This window comes from Protopterus annectens, chromosome 17.part0 (genome assembly GCF_019279795.1).
Source record: "Protopterus annectens isolate FY-2018-M chromosome 17.part0, PAN1.0, whole genome shotgun sequence".
Taxonomy (NCBI): domain Eukaryota; kingdom Metazoa; phylum Chordata; order Ceratodontiformes; family Protopteridae; genus Protopterus; species Protopterus annectens.
This window is the reverse complement of record NC_056751.1, coordinates 653,360,506-653,385,002: the sequence shown is the minus strand read 5'-3', so window position 1 is coordinate 653,385,002 and position 24,497 is coordinate 653,360,506.

Genomic DNA, 24,497 nt, shown 5'->3' with positions numbered 1-24,497 from the left:
AACAGATAAAAGTGTGGTTTATCATGCTCTGCATTTAACATATGATTCATTTATATAGGAAGGTGTGGTAGGAAGTTAAAGAAAAGAGAATAGCTGAGTATTGAATGGAGTGATAATAGAAACGCATTGGCTAAGCTCAGTAAACAAGGCAGTGATTTTGAAAGATATGTATTTTTTGCTTTGGAAAAGATGGAGGATGATATCAGAGGAGAAGGTTTAGAGGCAGTTTTTGATAGATATGAATTCATCTGTCAATTTAAATTTAATTCCTTTAGCGAACAAGGGTTGAACAGCAGTCTAAATCGTGCTAGTTTTTTTTTTAATTGAAGCCAGTGGTTTATTGAAAATATTTTTTTGTTTGGAGTGGGTATATATATTTTTTTAAATTGAGGTACTTAAACAGAATATTTTTAACAGGTTTAACAGTGTCTAATGAAGTTCTTTTATATGTTCAAGAGAATAAAAACACAAAAACACTGTTTTTTTATTAAAAGTTGTTTATTAAATCAGCTACCATATAACCTGGCTTCACTGTATTTATTTTTTTATAGTTTATGTTCTTATTTTTACATGGCATGCTTGGTATTTTGTGATTTGTGAATATCTAATCAATCATCCAGGTGTCCCTTGGTTTGCAGTGAGAATCTTTTCTAGAGGTGGGCCAGGTGCTACATAAAATGAACCTATCTCTACACCATGATTTATTTATTTGCTAAGGAAAATGTAGGTCCCTGGTTCTTGTATTTGTGGGAATGTTTAATTTGTGGAGAAACAAGAGATCTGGGACACATGCATCCCTAAAGACATGGAAGGCAAGGCATAGATCTCCTTCAGAATTCTCTAAGATACTGAATAAAGGGGCAGCGCTTCCAGTCCTTCCTGCAGCTTCAGGATTTTAAGCCATTGATTTTAGTTTGGAACTGCTGGGTTATGTCTAGTGAGGTCCATCCCAAAGGGGGTATTGTATTTAATAATTGGCTGAATATAAGGGCAGTGACCTCTTTACATCTGGATAATATACCTTTGGTAATTAGCAATGCTAAGTAGAAGGATTACATGATAATCAAAGGAGGCAGAATCATCAACCCAAGTTCTGAGGACTTTATTTATGCTCCCAATGTGGAGAAGGGTGTTGTCTATTTGCATGTTAGGGGAAGGGGTTGTTTACCAAATGCAACAATAAAGTACCTTTATTATTTTATTTTATCTCATTTTTAGTACACCAGGTATTTACTAGTGTAAGCTGTTGCTGAAGGGCTTTGGCATTATAGAGTGACTTGGCAATGATTTCACGTTTACAGTCATCTGCAGACTTGAATACAGAAGTCTTCATTCATGGTCTTTAGATCATAAATGTAAATGACAAAGAAAAGATGTCTTGGCACTAAGCACTGTGGGAATCTAATCCACAGATGTGTGCCATCTTCATACTCTCTGATGAGATACCTGCTACCTACACCATGTGGATTCTGTATTTTAACTAGTTTGCTATTCATCTCTCTATCTAGGGATTTATTTGTAATGCATTAAGCTTACTAACCATGCAAGCATTGGGATGGTGTCAAATGCCTTGGCCAGGTCAATGCACTCTGTGTAGACAACATGACCATTGTCAACAGTCTGCATTACCCTTTCAAAGAAATTAACCAAATGCTTTACACAGGATATACCCTTGACAAATCCAAACGGCAGTGCTTCTGTCCTGATGAGTTTTTTTTAATATCATAGTTTATCAAATCAATTACAATATATCCCATGGCTTTGTAAATAAGACTTGTCATGCTGGCAAGCCTATAACTCCTGGTGTCAATGGTGGGGCCACCTTTGTGGAGTGGCATCACTTACAGTATGCTGTGCGCCAACCCTCAGTGACAAAGTCAGTGGCTAAACACTGGCTAAGTAGCATAAGGAATGGCTCCATCAGGGCATCTTTAACACAGCTTGTTAAACAGCCAGGTATACTGTCAGGTCCCATGGAAGAAGTTTTTTTCAGTTCTGGAGATTACCTTCAGAGCATTAATTTATTGATGATGGTGGTATTAAAGCTTTGTGGATAAGTAAACTTTGGTTAGTCATTTGCAGGATAAAATTTGACCTGAATTTGCTTAATAGTATTTAGGCAATGGCTCATGGATCAGAGTAGACGGTGCCATTAGGAATAGGTTCCTAGCACTGCTGGATGTATTTCTTAGTTTCTTAACATAGCTGAAGAAGGTTATGTAACTGGCATTAGCTTCAGATGCTAACCTAAGTTGATATATTAGCCATTCTTAATATACCAGCCAGAGTCTCTGAACTAAATTTATTCATAAACATTTTAAGATGTTCCTTAAGCTTTGTATGGAAGCTTGAAAGTATTACTGGTTCCAGCAAGCTAGTCTTACTTTAGTGAATGTCTTTCCCCTCAATGACTATTCCGAATAAGGGTTTTGTTAGATTAAAATATCTTTCATTGTAGGTTCTGAACAAGCATATGATATCCTGTGTGGCATAGTCAACATCAATTGTAGATTCAGGGTCGGCCTTAGGTCAAGTGGTGCCCTAGGCAAAAATGGTCCACAGTGCCCCCCCACACCACCTGGTGCCCCCAACCTGGTCCATTTACACCATCCAGTTTACTGGAAAAGCACCCCTACTAGACCGGCACCCTAGGCAGCCACCTAGTTGGCTTATGCCTAAGGCTGGCTATGGGTAGATTATATTCAAATTGATCAAAGAGCAACAGGCTAGCCCCTCTAGGGATAATTAGCATCTGGCTTTTAACAGGATGAGAAAATGGTAGGTTCTTTGGCCACCTAGGAACAAGAACAGATACATTCTGTTTACAGCAACCCAAAGTAGACTGGACTGTATACTAAATTCAAAGTAGTTATGAGAAGGGCATACTTCACTCTTGGCAGCAGCATATATGTGTTGAGAGCACTCCTTGTTTGAGGATGTAACAAACAAGAAATAATGTAGCTCAGTTTAACCTAGAGAAGCACTTCCTCCACACCTATTTCTGCAAGATTTTAAATTATATTGTTTGACTTAGTAGTAATCTGAGCTGTTCCTTGTACTGATCACTGCTGCCTTAGCTATGTGGGACATCTAGTTAAGGCAGCAGTAATCAATACAATGCTGCCTTAGCTATATGGGATATATCCTGCCAAGGATATAACAGCCAGAGAGATTCCAAAGCTTCAGGGCACCTTCCACACTCCAAAACTGTCAAGCAGCTGATGTTGAGATGACTAAAAGACATGTTTGGGTGCAGAGGCCATCAGAGCTTTAATGCCGCCAAGGAGTACACTTCTCTGAGGCTTTTGAGGATCGACGGTCACCTTGTGCATTCCTTTGTTGGACAGATAAATTCCCTTTGGGGAAAAATAACTTCCATAGTCATAGTCCATTTTGTTCATGTTTTATTACTTTTATCTTCAGGAAAGTTATTTTAAAGCTAGGATTATTTTTTTAACAGACTGTCTCAAGGCTGTAACATACTTAAACTGAGCTCTCATTTTTTTTCTGTCAGCTTAAAAGTAGTGTAAAATAACTAAAAATATTGTTTCTGTGGAGAAACTGTGTTTATTTTCCATCTGTGGGGCTAGCATAGTGTTTTAAAGTGATTTTTACTCTATCTTTTTAGTAAAAAAAAATAACCTTTGTGGACTGGTAGTGTTTACTGATTGTATTCCTGGGAATGAGTCACCATGTTCTGCTTGACAATGGAACAAACTGCCAATCCCATAGTAAGTCCTTCTTTCAGCCTGAAAAAGAAGGACATTAAACAAATAGCCTTTGCCACCATTGCAAGCTAACAATTTGTCTCAGCTGTGGCCATTTGTTGTACATCTGACCATTCATCTTTCAGCCCAGATCTTTCTGGTGTAGCACCTACAGCCACTGTGGACCAGTGATTAGTCACATCCTCTGCAGTTGTTGGGATCAAGGGAGAGCCACTCTTGTTGATCCTGAAAGGTTTTCCTGTTGTGCCAGAATGCTGTGCCCATCCCTAAGGAAGCAGATGTTGCCAAAAATAATAGTGTTGGTCCCTTTTTTCATAGCAAAAAGAAACAGAAAACCAAGCATGTGCCTGCTTCTCCTCAAATTTCTTGAGTAGCAGTAGTTTACTGGGTTGGGCTAAGGGTTTAATTTAGACTATTGCTAATTCTCATAAAGCAGTTCTGGTAAAAGAAAGGACTCCTCTTTTCCTGAAGAGAAACATGATTCTGAATCTGAACAGATATATGCAGGGATGGATACAGAGTTTTTTCCTCAGATCTCTGATTCAGACTCAGAGGAGATCTCAGTTTCTGATTTTCCCTGTGGAGTTTCACTTTCTCTACCACTATTGCTAGAATGTGCCAATATGTTCATAGGAGAATATTGTGGCTTCTCAGTTCCTCAGAAAATAGTATGAGTTGTTATAGAAGGACTTTCCAGGACATACACCCATTCCTGTTGTTGTGTTTAATTTAGAGGATGTGTGGGTTACTGCTTGCAATTTTCCTGATAGTAGGCCAGTTGCCGCTAAAAGGCAGAATGTATAAGGTTTCTCAGTCTTTAAAATTTGTATACACTATAACCAAACCTGACCCAGCAGCTATAGCTTTAGGTGATCCCACTCTTGCTAAGCACTTAGTTAATTCCTATCCTACTCTGTCTGATCTGGATGGGAAAATTATAGATAGGTATGGGAAAAAGTGTATACTTCTGCAACTTTGATTTTCAAAATTTTCAGTTGTCAGGGTGATATATTAAAGTTTGTTCTGACAATCTGTGGAATGTATTGTCTGCAATTTTTCTTGTGTGAGGAAAATTCTGTTTTAAATTTTTAAATGCATTCCTCTATTACACAGATCACTGTTCATTTTTTCAGTTTACTGTCACATATTTGATCACCTTGTAGATGAACGGAATATGTGCGAAACCATTTAGCAGAACCAGTAGGGTGATCACCACAATGTCGAAGCTGACAAAAGCGAACGGCCGCTGTTGTCAGCTCCAACATTGCGGTGCAGATTGCACTATAGTGGGGATGGGGAAATGTACCCTTACCCTCACTGTAATGCTATCTCGGAGTTTGTATATATAAGTAGGGTGAGCAGCCCCCCACATGTTGTTAGATTTGGGCAGATGTGAGCATTTCAGCAAAGTCGACATTTGACATTGCTGAAATGCCCCGTTCACTGTTTTGGTTGGTCGGTGTTCTGATTTCCAACTATTTGTGTTGGCAATTGTTACTTTCGTCTAAATGACAATCGGCCATAGGTTCATTGATTCATAGGTAGGCACTAGGCTATCTGCTGGAAGGCATTTATAAGCCTAGCCAGAATGTGTTGGCTTTCGCTACCCCCATAGATTAGTTCCCTGTACCTCTGTCCAGCAGAGCCACTGAATTGATCCCTGGGGTAAACTTTCTGTTTCTCATCCACTCGTCAAGGTTTCTTTTGAAGAGTGTTAGCGAGGAGCTCTGCCTAACGTAGATTGGAATCTTGTTTCAAAGCATGGGAAGTCTTTGGGACAGGAATCTATCCCTCCAGCACGTCCTATTTATTGTTGTGGTGAGGTTTAGATCCCTAGAGCATGTGGCTCGAGGGGATAATGTTTTCTTTAGGTGGAGCATGTCCATCAATTCTGGGATGGACATGGCCTTGCATGTCAGGCAGAGATCGCCTCTGAATAGGCGGTATGCAACCGAGTACAGCTGGAGTTTCTTCAGACGAGCTGCATAGGGCATCTGTTTGAGGTCAATGATCCTCTTGGTGAGGTACTTCTGTGGTCTTTCCAGCTGTTGCAGGTGTCTTGTAAGGTACATCCCAAATGGGGCATTGTACTCTATGATGGGTCTGATAAGTGATGAGTAGAGGGGCACAATGACCTCTTTTGATCTGGATGCGAACCCTTTTGTGATTTGGTGGGCCATGTAGAAGGATTTTCTAAACACTTTGGCAATGTGATTATCAAAGGTGAGATTACTATCTACTTGGGTCCCCAGATCCCTTATTACATCTTCTGTATTAAGGGGACTACCACCTATGTGGTAGTTTGTGGGTAATTTGTTTTTTCCAAAGGGATAACTATGCACTTTTTAGCATTTAGCTTGAGGCCATGATTTTGACACCAGGTATCCGTCTCAGTGAGACCCTTTTGGAGGATGTCTGTGTCAGCTGGAGAGTCAGTTATAGCCCCTAATTTGACATCGTCTGCGAACTTGGTCAGCCATAGTCCTCCTGTGCTTGCCTGTACCTCTGAGAAGTATATGCCCAACAGGAGGGGTCCTAGGACTGAACCCTGGGGAATGCCACTTGTAACCGGTTTAGAGTCGGACCTAGCTCCCGCAACTCTCACCATGTGGGTTCTGTCTGTGAGCCAGTTGGCAACCCATCTTGTGACATAGGTTAATGTTCAGGCTGGTGAGCTTGTCTATAATACCAGAATTGGGAATGGTGTTGAAGGCCTTAGCAAGGTTTAGGTAGGCTGTGTGTACCACCTTTCCCTTGTCTATAGCCTTGGTAACTGTCTCAAAGAAATCCACCAGGGTTAGGAGGCATGATCCGCCCTTAACAAAGCCGAACTGGGTAGGGTACAGTGTTTGGAGGTTCCCAATATCTCTATTAATGAGCTTCATGATGATGCGCTCCATAGCCTTGCAGACCAAGCTAGTCAGACTTATAGGGCGATAGTTCCCGGGGTCTGTTGTGGCTCCACCTTTGTGGAGCGGAATAACCATTGCTGTGTGCCACTCTATGGGTATGTAACCTGTGGAGAGGCTGAGTATGAACAGTGTGTTTAGGTGAGGGGTTAGTCCGTCGTAGGACACAGCCTGGGACACTGTCCGGTCTCATTGATGCTGTGTTTTTGGCTTTGGAGAGAGCTGTTTTAACCTTAGTGTCTGTTTTTTCAGGGACTCTACATTCTTCTGGTATGGTTATGGGCCCTTTTGGAGGTGATGGGGGTGAAGTTTAAGCTGAACCTGTCTGCCAGAATGTTGGCGATATCAGTCGGTTCAGTGCATTTTGTGCAATTCTGCACTAACTCCGAGCAGATCTGAGCATTGCCACTTAGATTCTTGACATAGCTAAAGAATGCCTTGTGGTTATCTTTGGAGTCCTTGGAAATTTTTCTTTCAAAGCTCGCCTTGGATAATTTTATGAGGGATCGTAGTTTCTTGCTGATACTGATCAGGGATGTCTTCCCTTCTTGGGATTTTACTCTTTTCTGTACTAGTTTCCTCCTTATATTGTATAGCTTGTTTATGGCATGATATGATATGATATGATATGATATGATATGATATGATATGATATGATATGATATGATATGATATGATATGATAGTAAACCCATTTTCTCAGTATGTACTTGACTCTGTTGATACTTCTTCCAGGACTATGGACACTGGTGATGTTTTGAGGATGTCTGCTTGTCTGCATTCACAGAACCTCCCACATGATGTAAAAAATGAGACTTAAAATTCTGCCTTGGATAGAGATTTAGTGTTTTCCTCCTCTGCTGCAAAGGTGATCAAAAACTGTGATGAGAGAGAAAAGCTGATCCAAGGAATCTCTAAGATTTTTCATCCCTCCTTTTCCAAATTGTCCAAGGGATTTTGTATCTTCTCATCCAATTTTGGCAAAAAAAAAAAAAAAAAAAAAAAAGGTTTCAAACAATTGAGGTAAACAGATGTTTAAGAAGAAATGGCAAAGATATTCCAAAAAGAAGTCTTGAACCTCACAAAACCAAGGACAGTGAAACAAGTCTGAATGACTGTTAAAGAAATCTTCTGACCCTCTTCCACCCTGCCCTTTTTTCTTCTAGTTCCATTTTACCAAACAGAAAAGGGTTTTTTATTCAAGGAAGCTCCTAGTGCCAAGGAAAGAAAGAAATTGCTTGGATGCCAGTTCTGCATCTTCTTTCCAAAACCTGTATGGGATAGTTCCCAAATTCAAAATGATGTCACTTCACAAGCTATTACCTCCTTTTCCTTTTTTCAAGTCTTCTGATAACACAAAACCAAACATATTAGTCATAGGTGATTCCATTGTGAGACACACAGATGTCCTTCTCACCAGGCTGGATAAGGAAAAGGTCACTGTCAGCTGTCTGTCAGGTGCCAGGATCCACCATATCACACATGCACTCAAGTCTCTCAACAACAGGTAATGTTATGACTCCATCATCATCCACGTTGGTGTGAATGACTAGAGATGTACCTCTCTGGACTATATGAACAAAGACATGACTGAGCTCTCAGACTATGTGTCTTAGGCAGGTATTTCCCTAACCTTAAACAGCATTTTACCTTCACCTAGGATGATGCCTCAATACAAACAGAAAATGACTGACTTCAATAATTGGCTTAGTTTCTGGTGTCATTCTAAGGGGATCCAGTATCTGTCAGCCTGGGATGACATGATCAACAAACCTCAATGCTTTGCCAGAGATGGTCTTCATCTGTTACACTGTAGCTACTGGCTAAGGCTCTTGCCACTCCATAGTGCCTTTCTTAAGCAGTGTCTCAAGGACAAAATTCCTGATGTAAAAACTCCATCTAAAAATAACCTCAAGGTTGTGTTGCTAAATGCTAGGAGTCAACATGAAACTGCACTCACTGGAAGCCGTCCTTGCCTTGGAAGACACAGGCATTTGTGCAGTCACTGAGATCTGGTTCTAGGCTTTGGAGAGCACCACAGCCATAAGAGGTTACACCTCATTCTACACGTTTAGACCACAAACTGAAGGCATGAAAACTAAAGGAGGTGGTGTATAAATATTCATTAAAGATAAATACACCTTCAGTTTGGTTAAACAGTATCATTCCCTGGAGATACTTCAGGTGCAATTAACTTTTGGTAGGACCGTCATTGCCAGCTACAGGAACAACTCCATGAATCACGACACCCACTCTGCCAATTTTCTGTCCACTTGAGTCCATCAAGATATTTCCAAACACCATAGTTTTGGACGACTTTAACTACCTGTCCATTGACTGGGTAAATTACTCATGCTCAAACTCATTTGCTCAAAGGTTCCTCAACTTCCTTAACTGCAATGCCCTGGACCAGCTGGTTGACACCCCGACAAGGGGTGCCAGCATCCTGGATCTGGTGTTTACCAGTATGGGGCACCACTGTTGCACCCCCACTAGGAGGTCTTCCCTGGTGAGATTTAACCACAAATCAGTCTCAATCACACCTGACCCAACTGCACCAACTAAACTAAGAAAACCTTCTCCAAAGCAGATTATAACCTCTTACAGGATGGTATAAATAGCTTCACTGCACCTCCCCCCGCAGATAGAACTGGCAACTATGCCAAGTTCTATGCCACTGCTTTATACAACACCTGTATAACTGCATTGACTCAGCCATACCTGATAGGACCAAAACAAGCTCCTTAAGGAAGAGAAAACCTGTCTGGTGGGCAACTGCCATTAATAGGCTTTACAATTAGAGGAAGAAATTGCTGTCTAAGAGTAAGAGGGAGTGAGTCCTAAATTGGAAACACTCTCTCCTTAGCTTAAACAAGCAAATGAGACTTTTTGCGAAGTCCTCCAAAGTGAACCATGAATCCAAGTTAGCTTCCTCAACTAAGAACAACCATAAGGCATTATTTAGTTACATCCATAACCTAAAAGTGAAGGCTCAGATTTGGGCCAAACTGGTAGTTAATGATAGCACATATATGGAGCCTGTGGACATAACTAGTCTGTTGGCTGGCACGTTCTGTGAAAACTTCACTCCCCTGTCCCTGCCACATGAACCCTATGACATCCCTACCACCTGTCCCCTACTTTGTATCTCTAAAGAGCAGGTCATAAATGCCCTCTAAGGCCAAAAACACTGCATCTATGGGACCTGATAACATCCCAGACTGCGTCCTACATTGGCTCCAACAGGAATTAGCAACACCATTGAGGACTCTTTCCAGTCATAGTCTAAGAACCAGCTTCATCCCAGCTGAATGGAAAATGGCCACCATTATTCCCTTGCAGAGGTGGTGCTGCCACTGACCACAGGAGCTATAGACCTAATGGCCTGACTAGCCTTATCTGCAAGGCCATGGAGCGAATCATCATGGACCTTATCAATAAAGATATAGGTAATCTGCAGACACTTGACCCTACTCAGTTTGGATTTATCAAAGGGAGATCATGCCTGTTAAACCTGGTGGACTTCTTCAAGACAGTTACCAAGGCCCTGGACAAGGGGAAATCTGTGCATACAGCCTACCTAGACGTAGCCAAGGCTTTTGACACTATCCACTAGTCAGGCATCATTGACAAACTACCAAGCTAGTTATCAACCCTTAAATCATTAGATGGGTCACTACCTGGCTCACTGATAGAACACATGTAGTCAAAATAGGAGAATCTACCTCCAACAGCAGACCTGTAACCAGTGGTGTTACACAAGGATCAGTCCTGGGCTCTTTACTGTTTGGAATCTATTTCTCCAAAGTACAAGCAAAAACTAAAGCTCTGTGGCTGATAAAGTTTGCTGATGACTGCAAACTGGGAGCGGTCATGGAATCTCCAAATGATGTCAACATCCTACAAGAGGGTTTTACACAAACAATTGATTGATGCCAAAATCATGGCCTTAAACTTAATGCAAAAAATGTATTCTTATCCCTTTCAGTAAGAGTGATGTTCCTGCTAACTACCAATCAATAGCAACACCCTAAGTACAAACTCAGTGGTGACAGACCTGGGCAGACAGGTTGACAGCAACCTTATTTTTGATCAGCATGTCTCCACAGTGATAAGAAGGGCATTCTAAATTGCTTATCTCATAGGTAAGGTCATTGCCTCCAGAAAAAAAAGAAGTTATAACATCCTTGTACTCTTGGGAATACAAAACTCAAACGGCTACAGGTACACTGAGGTGCCAAAACTGCAACAATAAGAATAGAATGAGGCACTAGAGTTACACACTGCAAACTATCCACAGTAACTTTATTAGAAAAAGAACAGTAGGTGAGCGCTTTCACAACTCAGTGTTGCTTCATGAAGCAACACTGAGTTGTGAAAGCGCTCACCTACTGTTCTTTTTCTAATAAAGTTACTGTGGATAGTTTGCATTGTGTAACTCTGGTGCCTCATTCTATTCTTATCCTTGTACTCTTCCCTCATCAGGCCAATAATTGAGTACAACACCCCTTTTGGTATGCATCTTTCCAAGCACCTGCAGCAATTGGAGAGACCATAAAGGTAACTCTCAAGGTAAATTCAGGGTCTTCAGCATCTGTCCTATGCGGATCATCTGAACTCGGGTTCCTATTACGAGAGTGAAGATTCCTTTAGGCGAATATGATGACGTCGACCCATATTGAGTGAAGTACGTAAACCGCGAAAGTTCAAAACTGCGAAGTCTGAAATGTCGATTTGTTTTGGTTGGCCAGTCTGCGGTATAGCTCCGTAAGGTAAGTGTGCAATAGATAGGAATTTAGTGTTAGGATTTGGGTTAAGGTAAGTGCATAGTTAGGTAATGTATGTAAGAGTTAGTGTAGTGTTAGAAGTAGGTGTTTCTTAAATGTATGTATGTGTTTTATTTATTTTGTTTGGGTGTATGTGTGTAGGGGAAGTGTGCTGTAGTTATGAACCTTAGGGTTAGGGAGGGGTTAAGGATAGTGCATAGTTAGTTGTGTATGTGGGGTTTAGTATAGTGTTGGAGGTAGGGTTTTTTTTAAATGTATGTATGTGTTTTATTTATTTTGTTTGGGTGTATGTGTGTAGGGGAAGTGTGCAGTAGTTACGGACCTTAGGGTTAGGGAGGGGTTCAGGAGAGTGCATCGATTGTTGTGTTTGTGGGGTTTAGTGTAGTGTTGGAGGTAGGGTTTTGGTGCTTTAGTTTAGGTTAGAAGTAGGGTTTGGTTAGTGTGCGTATGTGGTTTATTTATTTTGATTGGGTAGGTAGTATGTAGCAGGTGGTGGGGTTGGCTGACTATGACATTTCGATATTTTTTTTGTGGTTTAGTGCGTTCGGGATATTCGCGGTTCATGGTATAGGGGTCAATGTTTTGGTATTTGCGCATAGGTTTTTTCGCTTTGGTAATATAGACCCTCTGAAATCACTGTCACTTTATTCTGTTTCATACAGACTACTCAGAGGGAATCTCTGACCCTGCTTTATTGGGAATGCTGCATATCCGCAAGTCAAATGGTACACGGGTTACTCACTCTAAGACCTTAACCTGATATGTGACATTAGTAGAACCTGCTGGAGGGACAAATTTGTCTCCCAGAGGTTACCACACCTTTGAAACAGAGTCCCACTTCATGTCAAACAGGGCACCTCATTGGCCCTCTTCAAACGCAATATGGATGATTGGATGGGTAACTGTAAATTCACCCTGGGGGTTCCAACTGTATCCCTCTTGGACAGGGGCAATAGGTGCTGATCATGGAAATAAGGGAAGAACTTGGCTAGGCTTGTAAGGACCTTAGGGCCCTTAGGCTAGTAACTTCCTATGACCCTATGATCCTATAATACTAGATTTAAAAGTTGCTTATCATCACATCCCTATTCATCTAGACTTCAGTTGTTTCTTAAGGTTTTGTTTGTCTGGATCACTATTATCTGTTCTCTGCCTTAACCTTAAACTCTCCAGTATACCAACAGTGTTTATAAAGTATCAAGCTCCAGCTATAGCTCATTGCAGGCTACAGAGTATCCACATTTTTCCATATTTAGACAACTTGTTTATCTTTGCAGAACGTTTTTTAAAGTGCCTGGAGTCTCTTGGGTGAAGGTTCTATTACACAAGCTGAGATTCCACGAGAATGTAAAAAGTCTTTCTTGACTCCGTCACAAAGGATTTTGTTCCTGTCACATCAACTAACCACCTCAGTTCAAAATGCTTTTCTTCCGCATGAAAAACAGGTCTTTAGTTAGATTTATTTCTAAGGTTTCCACTCAGATTTCAGTCACTGTGAAGGAATACCTCAGGATTTTGGGATGTAAGGCATCGCTAATTCTTATGATATCATTTGCAAGACTCCACTTAAGAAAGATACAGTGGTATCTGAAATCTGTTTGCTCCCAACATCAACACCCTTTATCTTTTTAAATTATGGTGCTGAGGTTTGTCAGAAGACAGATCTTTTGGTGGAGACAACAGATATCCTTAAATCCAGGTCTTCCCTTGTCTCTCAATGCTCCAAAGCAGTCAATCACAACAGATGCTTCAGTCTTTGTTTGGGGAGCAGTTCTATCTAGGATAAAAGTGCAGGAGCGTGGGATACCAACTACAGATGCAAGAAAATGAATATCAAGGAGATGCTTGCCTGTTCAAGGCACTCAGCTCTCTGAACCATCTTTGGTCCCTGGGACCTCTTCGAGTGGTTACAGATAATACCACTGTCATGTGGTACATCAAAAAGCAAAGAGGAACCCAGTTATACTCCCTTTGTGGACTAGTCATGTTAGCTTGTGATATAGCTTCACAGCACAGTCTCACTTTACAGGCATCCTACATTCCATCAGAGCAAAATTGTGATGTAGACAAGCTGAGCAGGACCAGAGCAGACTCTTACAAATGGAAACTATATCAGGGGGTCTTGCGATATTTGATCCATCTGAGGGGTGTTCCTCAAGTAGATCTCTTAACAATCATCTGAAAAGACTCTGGGCAGGATTCACGAAGCCTCCGTGTAAGAGTTATAACTCATACATGGAGGCTGCAGTTAAATGGAGTGATGTCAGCATGCTCTGCATATTCATGAGAGCATGCTGAATCACACCTAAGTCTAACACGGTCCATGTAAGAAATTTGGGGGTGTGTTCGTAGGCTGAGCCCTGCAAGCAGACACGCCCACAGAAGTGTAAAAGTGCCCAAAGTAGACACCCACAACAGAGTCCACGGAAATGTGAATAAACACAACACAACACATGCCCCTACAGACTATTAAACATAAAAGAAATATAAATGAACATGTCATATTTTTTTTAAATTGTAAAGATGTTTAACCGTGAGTGCGCTCGTTTGCGCGGGCGTGCCCGTAGCGCAGCTACAGTTAGCAGTCAGTGGGAAAGCATATAAGAACTAAATATGCAAAATAAGCCAGGAAGCAATAGCGTAGCGGTAGAGATGTCGGCTGAAGAGCAGGCATACATGGTTCGAGCCCCCACAACACCAATTTTTTTTTTTATCAAAATAAGCAGGAAACGAGTCCCTGACAAATATGTACACATAAAACCCCAATATATGTAAAATGCAATGAAATAGCCCATTTATATTGAAGAAATGTGAGGTAAGAAATGAATAGAAACTGCCAGATGTGCCCATAGCTGAGCTACAGTTTAACAGAGTGAGTGTATGTGCCCGTAGATAAGCAGTGGTTTAACTGGTGCAAAATGAGTGCCCGTAGCTGAGCAGTGGTTTACCACGCTAAATATATGTGCCCCTAACTGAGCTGAGCGGAATATGCGTGCCGATAGCCAAATGAGGCTTAAACCAGCGTACCCCGTTTGCGCGGAGCTGCGCACCGCGCAAACAAGCTAACCGACGGGCAACGTTGAGCAAGCCGTATCAAAACTGCCTTTACACAGACACACCCCTCAGCATGTCTAGACAGTCATGAAAAATAAAAAGCAGTGGCCAGGTTCGAACCCAGGATACTATACACCATAGTCAAGGTACAGAACCACTAAGCCATGACAGCAGTACCTAGAAATGCAATAATAGCTCATATATAGGAATGAATACAAACTAGAGCATGACAATGCAGGTTTACTGAAGTTGATACAATTCCAAAATGGCCAATCACAGATATGTGCGGGAAAAACGGACTATATAAGCCCCATAGGCGGGAATACACAGCATAAACGATTGTAGAACAGACCTGCAGGCAGAATGTCAGGAGTAGGAGAGGGTAGTCGCTTTCGAGCGCAGAGGTGGGGTGTTGAGGAGTCCAGGTACATGGCCTGGCTCCTAGTCCACAATCATGAGGCCCAACTCATGCAGGGCCAGGTCCTCTGGGGAGCGTACAGGGCTGAGGCGTGGGACCAGTTGGCTCATGAACTCACCAGTGCCACAGGGATTCCAAGGACAGGTGAGCAGGTCCGTCACCACCATGCGGACCTGAAGAGACGCAAGCAGGACCAACTGAACCTTTGGATCCAGGAGGCCCGGCAAACACCCAACGCCCCACCACTGAGTAAGTAACATTTAATTATGTATGTAAAAAGTTAAACTAGCTGAAATTATGGAGATGTGTATTCCAATATTACTTCATTTATATTACAGCTGCAGGTGTCCGTTCTGCGAACCGCAGAGCCTATGGCGATAGGCTGGTGCGGTTGCGCCACCAGGCAGGTCAGTAATCCACTACCAGTAACTGTAAAGAAATATAAAAGTATGACAGTCAGCAAAAGAGTGCAGTGTAGCCAGTAAGGAATAAAATCTGCAAGTAACAGTGTGAAAGTGTATGCAAGTATTGCTTGATTACAAGAGTTCCCAGCCTGTAAGTGTAAACTAAACATGAAACTGTCCAACATATATTCTGAAATAAAAATGCCCTGCCTGTAAGAAAATAGTACACAACCTGCAGCAGGATGTAAAGTATAGCTGCAGAAGATGATGAAATCACATGTGTGAAATATATCCCTGTGGAAATACTGAAACATGACAGAAGTGAGACTGCTGGAAAGGATTGTAATAACTACTGTTAAAACATGTCAATAAAGCCTAGAAGTACCATCCTGAATAGTAACATGAAAGCAAGTGAGAGAGTGTGAGAAAGTGTCAGGAATCCAGCAATACAGTAGTAATAACCCCTGAATAAAGTATACTGCAGTCAAGACAGAATTAAATGCATGTGAGACTCAGAACCAAACAGCAAAATCTGTTCAAAGTGTTGCTGCATGTGGAATGTGTATCCCAAAATCTGGATATGTTGCTCCCAGTCTGAAATACGCAGATAGGATGATTGTCTGATATACCAAACATCCACACTTGTCTACAGGTATATAAAGCAAAAGTAGCAGGATGATGTATCTGAACAAAGCTTGATATGAATGTGTATGAAGAACACTAAAATGTATATTGATGTTGCAGTAACAGTCCTATCAGCAAGGTGAAATAGTTAACATATAGGACACTGTAGTTAGAACAGTAGTGTGTATATAACTGTAGCTATTAGAAATGTACAGCATATGTATTGGTATTCGAAGGTGTTAATATTACTTTATTTACCCCACCCTATAACCACCTATAACCCATTCCACGTGAAAATGGTATGTGCAATCACAATTAACACCCCTGGACGTTTGTCCTGTTGGGTCATATATATTTGCATGTCTGTTGATGCATCTGCCCTGTTCATACATCCACACCTGATGGCCTGTTGCCATCAATTAACCCTGCATGTTGTTGGACTGTGTATTTCTGTTCAAATTATGCATGTGTTATGCACGCTGTTCAATGGTGTGAATATCTGGGTGTTTGGTTAATGGGAATACTAATGCATGCTGTTACAACTAACTGTGAATGGTATTATATGTCACTAACCCAAACTGTCATGACATAATGCAAAACATAGAACGACAGGGAAGGCGGGTTCCAGCGGACCCACCTCTCCCACCTCAGCTGGCGAGTGCACCTGGCACTAGTGCCGAGTCCGGACCCTCCTCCGGTGGCCCTGTGCCACCTGCGGGTGGAAGCGCTGCAGGGGATGGGGCTCGCCCCCCCTCTGCAAGTGTGGCCGGAGGAGATCCACCACTCACCCTCCGTAGCGTCCGGACTGTGGTGCGTAGGGAGATTCGGGACTCTGTCCTTGAGCCCCTACGCCAGCTCGAGGCATGGGTGGCGCAACTAACGGGCATGCCCGTTGCCCCGCCTACACAGCCCCAGCACAGCCCCATCCTGGGCAGTGAAGGAACAGTGGCAACTGCCTATGGGTGGGGATATCAGTTCCACTGTTGCCATCTGTGGGCTCATGGGCTCTGGATATCCAAACCTCCGTCCCCTCAATTGTGTAACCCCCACACGTGTCATACACCGCCCCTGTATGCGTCTTGTTTGTCTTGTCTGTTTACCTACCCAGCCTACCTCCCCAGCTGAACCGACTTCCTTCACCTGACATACCACTCTTACCTGAAAAAAAAAAAAAAAAGGGCACTCTGTACCCACAAAAAAATTACGCCCCATACATAGCTGCCCATTCCGCACACATGTCCACTGGACATGGAACCTATCAATTACAATTGGCTGTACAACAAGTATTATTGTTGTCCTGACACCTCTCCCAGGGGTGGAAGGTTTCAAATGTCACACCAAATTACATACATATGCACAGCTGTTGCTGATGAAGAAATGGGCAGCTATGGGCCTTACCTACATCCCTCCTGCACATCCCAAGCTTGTTTCCCTACTGTCTTACCCTCTTTGTGACCCCTTTTTCACCACTTTCCTGTCTCCCCATTTTCTTTTCTTTCAAAGAAAATAGCGCGGGTGTGCGCCAGAGTAAGCACTGTTAAGCGGTTGTAACCGGAGCTAACCGCCAGTGCGCATGCGTGAGCTCCGCGCAAACCAGCGCTAGCCCGGTTACAACTGCTTAAAAGTGCCTTAGTCACTGTGATTGACAGGTCCTGTACTCAGTTCAAAAGAAAAATAAACTCCCACTGTCAGTCCCGAACCCAGGACCTTGGAAACACTAGTCTGTACAACCTACCACTAAGCCATGACTCTTATACAAAAACATTGTGCTAAAATAAATATAACCTGTAAAAGTAGGGATGAATGTAAAGGGAATATAGGATGTGTAGTACACAAAGCATGTCATTTAAAATAAATGTCAAAACCACTGGATATCCATAATAGTAGTGTGTGAAAAGAAACAGCCATGCTAGTTGGCAGCCTGTAGATAATAAGGTCAGTTAAAGTACATAGATATATGTATGCATATGTACATATATATATATATATATATATATATATATATATATATATATATATATATATATATATAAATATATCTATATATAGTTGTAGGAGTCAATGTGCATACACACTTGCTACAGGGAACATGAAAGAGGAATGGAGAATTGTGAATATACAACACAGCCTGAAGCATGAGAGAGATACTAACCTTCACAGTCACAGAACACTGTCCACAGCATACCAGCATGGTCCCCGCCCACACAATCTGAAAGGGCAACGCCTATCACACATACCCTTTTATAGCACTGACCTGAAATCACAGTGAGAACTGCAATCAGTACACAACTGGCTGTATGCAATTAGCAAATGCTGGCCTGCAATTGGTGCAGAGGCCATCACATGGACCTATGCAGATACCTACAAAAGCATCCAGTGCTAACACTCCCCACATGCAATACATTCATTGCATTGTCTGCAAGCAGACAGAGGGAGGGCGAGAAGTGGAAGAGAGAGAGAGAGAGAGCAAGAAAATAAATTAAAAAAAAAACTGTGACTCTCTGTACCCTGAAGCTGTCAGCACTGACAGTAGCAGCAGCAAGCAGAAGCTGTGGTAACGCAACCAGCTGCGACAAACAGAGGTAATGCAAAGTAGCAGGTTAATAGTGTGCATACTGTGAACCCTCCAAATGTGTCATAGGTCTGTATCCATAGGTATGTCCATGTGATATGTTGTGTGTACGTAGTTCCAACAAAAGGGGATGACCATACATCACATGTCAAGCAGTCATAGGCCAGGATCCTGGTAGCATGTGTCTGTGCGTTGGCCTAGCAATGGCTGTAGTGACTGCTTTGAAATGTCAGCCAGGCCCAAAGGTCAGGATCAGCCCATCCCAAAGGCACACTGGCTGGGAACAAGTGTCTGCAGGTACCTGATGTCACTGCACATGCATCCCATACTGCATAATCCCATAGCGTAGCAGACCAGGCCCATTATGCATATGATGTGGTAATTCCCAGGGTCAGCCGAGGTGCCCCCTTAGTGTTGTGGGACCACTGTTGCTGTATGCCACTGTCCAGGTACATATCCTGTAGCACAGCCAAGATAAACTATCAGTGTTACATGCGGTGGTATGTCCCCTCAGAGTGCTGGTAGCACACATCCAGGGGGACCACGAGGTCACAGTGATGCTGTGTGTTCTCCTCTGCTGAGGGCGGCCCTCACCTGGACATGTGCGATGATAGGGAGGTTACATCCAGCTGGGATAAGTATCCCAAAGGTGAGGGAGGGGGGATATGTGCACCGAACATGTCTGCAGGAATGTTGGCAATATGCGTGTGTTTGGTGAATGTTAAGTAGGTGTGGACTAACACAGAGCATATCCGAGGCATGTGGTCCATATGTGTAACATAACTGAAGAAGGCCTTGTGGTCATCCATAGTGTTTGTGTCCATTTCCCTCCCAGAGTAGGCTGTGGCTGTTGTTATGACGGACTGTAGCATAGTACCAGTGCTGACCACAGATGCCTACCCTTAATGTGAATGTGCTCTGTCCTGCAGTAGCCTCCTGCTATTGTTATACAATCTGCCTCTGTCTGGGGTCCACTGGACAGGATGCCTAACCGTTGTGCATAGGGTCTGGGTTAGACATGTGTGTGCAAGTGTCATGCAATCCGCAGCATGTCCGTGGTAAGCATTTGCAAAGGGGTCAGCAGTGTGGCTCGTGGCTTCCACTGGCCCAGTGTGCTGCATGGATACCATCCCAGTCCCAGCAAGTGAATAACTGTCTAACCACATACATATCAATGTAGTCTACTGTTCTGGTGGTGGTGGTGGGATATGTATATCCAGGCCGAGTAACGTCTGTCCACATCAGAGTAGTGGACGGTGTCCCACATACAGTACCTTGGGATGGACCCCCAGAGTGAGGTTGTGCATAGCACCTGTCAGTGTGTGCTGACCGATGGGGCATGCTACTACGTAGTGTGGAATGTGGCAGGTATTGTTGCACAGGTATTGGCTGAGCACTGATATCTGGCCATGTACCTGTGTATCCACCACGACACACACACATGCAACATATGGGAGTAGTAGTATATCACTACACATGCGTATCATGTATAGTATGTGTGCCATACATTGCTGACATGGTCTGCTGATATCCTGTCTGTGTTCTCTTCCAGGGAGATGGCGCGACAGCGTAACCCCGCCTACTCTGTGGCGGAGGATGAGGAGATCCACCAGAGCCTGGTGCGGGAGTATGACATCCTGTTTTCCCGCACCAGTCAGAACCAGCAGGAGAGGGCCGCACTGTGGCAAGACCTGGTCCGTAGGGTAAATGAAATTGGCACGCATAACAGGACATATGAGCAGGTACGACATCACTGCAGTGATTTAATCCGAAGTGTCCGGCAGCGTGCAGCAGATATCCACAGGCAACAGGTCGCCACAGGAGGTGGGGTGGCCACACATCCCCCCCTCACCAGACTGGAGGGGCTACTCCTAAGTGTTGTGGCTCCAGCCCGGAACACCAACAGCAGTACACCTGCATTATGATGGAGGCTGGTTCCACACAGCAGCACGACATGGAGCGTGCAGGTAATATGCCATATGTACACCTGACTGTTCTGTACACTGTATCATATGCAATATCAATGGGACAGATGTGCCCACTGACATTAATCTCATCATTTCTGCAGGTCCCTCCAGGGTTACAGAGAGACAGGCCATCCATGCTGGTGAGTGTGTTTAACATAACCTATAATAGTCCTGATAATGCTAGTAACAGTAGTGTAACTCAGTAGTGCTCTGTGTGTATACTGCAGGGTGTGCATGTGTGCATGTGTGCAGGTGTGTCAGTGCCCATGTGTGCATGTGTGCAGGTGTGCCTGTGTCCAAGTGTGCATGTGTGCCTGTGTCCACGTGTGCATGTGTGCATGTGTGCCTGTGTCCACGTGTGCATGTGTGCATGTGTGCCTGTGTCCACGTGTGCATGTGTGCATGTGTGCATGTGTGCCTGTGTCCATGTGTGCATGTGTGCATGTGTGCCTGTGTCCATGTGTGCATGTGTGCATGTGTGCATGTGTACACGTGACCATGTGTGCATGTGTGCATGTGTGCATGTGAACATGTGTGCATGTGTGCATGTGTCCACGTGTGCATGTGTCCACGTGTGCATGTGTGCATGTGTGCATGTGTGCCCGTGTGCATGTGTCCATGTGTGCATGTGTGTATAAGTGCATCACTGGTAACAATGTCTGGAGAATGTAAACTGTGTTTCCTGTCTTCATCCCACAGGTTCTGGGGCTGCTCTGGTGACCTGCAGCAGGGAACCTGAATCCTGTGCCACGGCTACTGGTAATGATGATATATGTGTAATGGTACAGGAAGGTGTGTCAGGGTCTGCCATTGGTCAGCCAATTGACAGTACACAGCTGTCAACCCCATCATTGCGCACAGTCATCCTGCCTATACATCCTATGTCACCATTGTCCCTAGGTGATGGACAGGATACAGCGGGCATAGACCAGGGTAATGTGGTACCTGTGGCACATGCGTCCCCACACAGCAGCCATGGGCAGGGTCCTCCGATGGTACCACACAGACAGTTGCCCATGGGTTCTCGTGGGAGCATCCGTGGGCGTACTGCCTCTGGCCGACGTGCCCAAAGAGGTCTGTCAACCTCAGCGATGTTTCGGACTGTCATGCAGGCTCAGTCACGTATGGAAAGGTACACCAGACAGGGTCTGAGGGAGCTCAGAGCATGCCGCACAGCCATGACAGACAGTATGCGTGACATTGCGGATGCTATCCGTAACTTCACCGATGTCATAGACAGACGTTGTGGGGACATTTTACAGCAGTTCCACAACCAGATGTCCATGAGCCAGGGCAGTGGTGGGCGTCTGCGGCGTCGACGTGGCCGTATGCCGGCAGCGGCAGCAGCTGGCAGTCGGCGCGGACGGCAACAGGCTCGCGCATGCCCCCATAGTGCCAGCAGCAGCCCCAGCAATGCTGGGTCTGTGCTGTCATCGGAACGCCCCAGGAGACCACGTGCACGTGGCTCTGGACAGTCCCAACAGGGACATGTGTCCAGTCAACACACTCCCGCTTCTGATGACAGTACCCAGTCAGGCGTTGTACTGGATACGGTCCGTAGCACCCCTGCCAGGCACAGGTACCGTGTCCGTGCACACAGACACTGATCTGTATGGCCTGCCAGGTGCAGTCTGTGGCTGTCCACAAACCCCTGTATATGGCAGCCATGAGGTGGAACTGTGTGCGTGCATACACACATGCGGAATGTTAACACTTAGGGCAACCACATACATGCACACACTGCAGCAACACTGCCCCACCCTGTACTGCTGCCCCTCACCAACACACATACACACACATGTCAATTGGTGGTATCAGTGGCTGACTCAGGCATACCTAATCCACACCCTGTGCATATGATGACACTGTGCCACCTCCTGCAATCTCCAACATCATTGCGGGAACAGGTAAACACGTTGCTGATGCACAGGGTGACTACATAGATGTGTATTAGTAGTATCATGTTGGTAACAGTACAGTGTGCTGCTATGACTGTGTGTGTACCCCAGCATGCCTGCTGTAGTAACTGTATGAATGTCCTGAATTGTTATCTGCACCCATAGTACATACCAAAGCATAACAGCTGCACATAATTGCATGCCGGTGGTAAGGTTGTCAACAGATAGCCGCATACATGGGTAGCACAGGGGGAAAGCTAACGCAAGTAGTGATATGCAATGGTGGACATGTACAGTAATGGTGTCAAGATGCCCACAACAACTATGCCATGTGTATGTTCACGCATCTAGATATGTGTGCAGTACCAATGTTGTCCAGACCACAAATAAGTATGACATAATATCGGTTCCACCATGGCCATCTGTGCTGCGTATTCCTGGGTACATGTTGATAGTGCCTACATATATGCATTGTTACTTACTGTTATTGTTACCCCTTCTTTGTTGTATGATGCAGTACTTCCAGCCCTGTGTACTGTAGCCTTGTTTGCATGCATGTTCGCCTGGGGTCCCCTGGAACACTGCTTACACCTGCAATGCAGGGTTACAGTGCTTCTGTAGACTGCTAGTGACATCTGCATAGCGTACCATATGTATGTCAACCTTACACATGACAGAACGTCACTGTCTGTCCTGTACGCATGTAAGTTGCCTGTGACACATTGCACACGTCTTACCCGGCATTTACCCACGTGTGCAGTCATATATGTCAGTGCTATGAGACAGAGGCAGTCCACCCACACATACACACCTTCAGTATGTTGTTCCCCATTGGCCCTATGTGTTGGTACTCACCATGGCAATCACACTACTAGGGTGGCATGTCCAAAGGTAACCTGTGAATCGCCTCTATGGTCCAGTCGTGGTTTATGTGGGTCATGTGTCATTGTCACAGCTGCCACATGTATGCAGTCAGCCATCACCCTTGGCCAGGTATATACAACACATGTGTGGGATGCCACCACACAGCCAATCTGGGGACTGGTCTCTCTGAACCCAGTGATGCCATACCCTGTCAGGTGGCATGTCATATATACTACGTACAGGACAAACGTCAAACCCAATCCCTGCTGCTACTAATGATAATACCCCTGAAGATGTTCCTGATAGCTTTGACCAGTCCTTTACTGAGACAGTGCAGGCCCTAGCTTGCCATCTACCTCCTAGCTCCCCTGGTCCTGAAAGCAGCACCCCTAGAAAACTACTTGCGTCCAGCTGCCAACCAGTCGCCACTTCACTTCTCCGTACCTTGGTTGTAACAGTGAAACCCACTACACTGTGTGCCGATCAACACCCTGCCGAGTACCTATCAAAACCAGATGATGCTATTGCTTACCCCGTCTCAAAGGTAATCAAACGTACTATGTTAGAATCTAACTTTCCCACCATCTGGAAAATGTCATATGTAATCCCACTTCACACAGGAGGCAGCTCTACTGACGTCTCCACTGATAGGCCAATAGCTATACACTCTCCACTTGCAGAGATTATGGTGACTTTCGTCATAGACAAGTCATGCACCACCTAATCCAAACTCGCATTATGGCAGACACTCAGCATGGCTTACGTCCTCATCACAGCACTCCGTCAGGCCTCCTAGCCTTTACTAACACCATAAGCCATACTTGCAACATCAATGATATATCCACAGCCCTCTTTTTGGATAACTCAAAGGCATACGATATGGTTGATCACCAACTTGGACTCCACACCCTGCACAGACTGTCTAGATACTGGAGCCTTCCAATGGTGTCAATCCTACCTGCATGGTCAACAGCAGGCCGGCCTCTGGCAGAACAAACCCTCTAACCGTCTACCTAACACCCTCAGAGTACCACAAGGCTCTATCCTAGGGCCCTTGCTGTCCTCCATCGTCATTAACGACCGTTGTACTGTCATCCCAAAAGCCAGCTGTATCCAATATGCTGTATACTCTACTCTGATCTGCTCAGCCACATCTCCAGTAGAGTTATGTTCAGCTACCCAGACCACCTGTAATACAATAGCAAACTGGCTTTCTGAACATCGTCTGATCCTAAATCCCAATCAAACTGAACTGCTGTTATTCCACAAACAC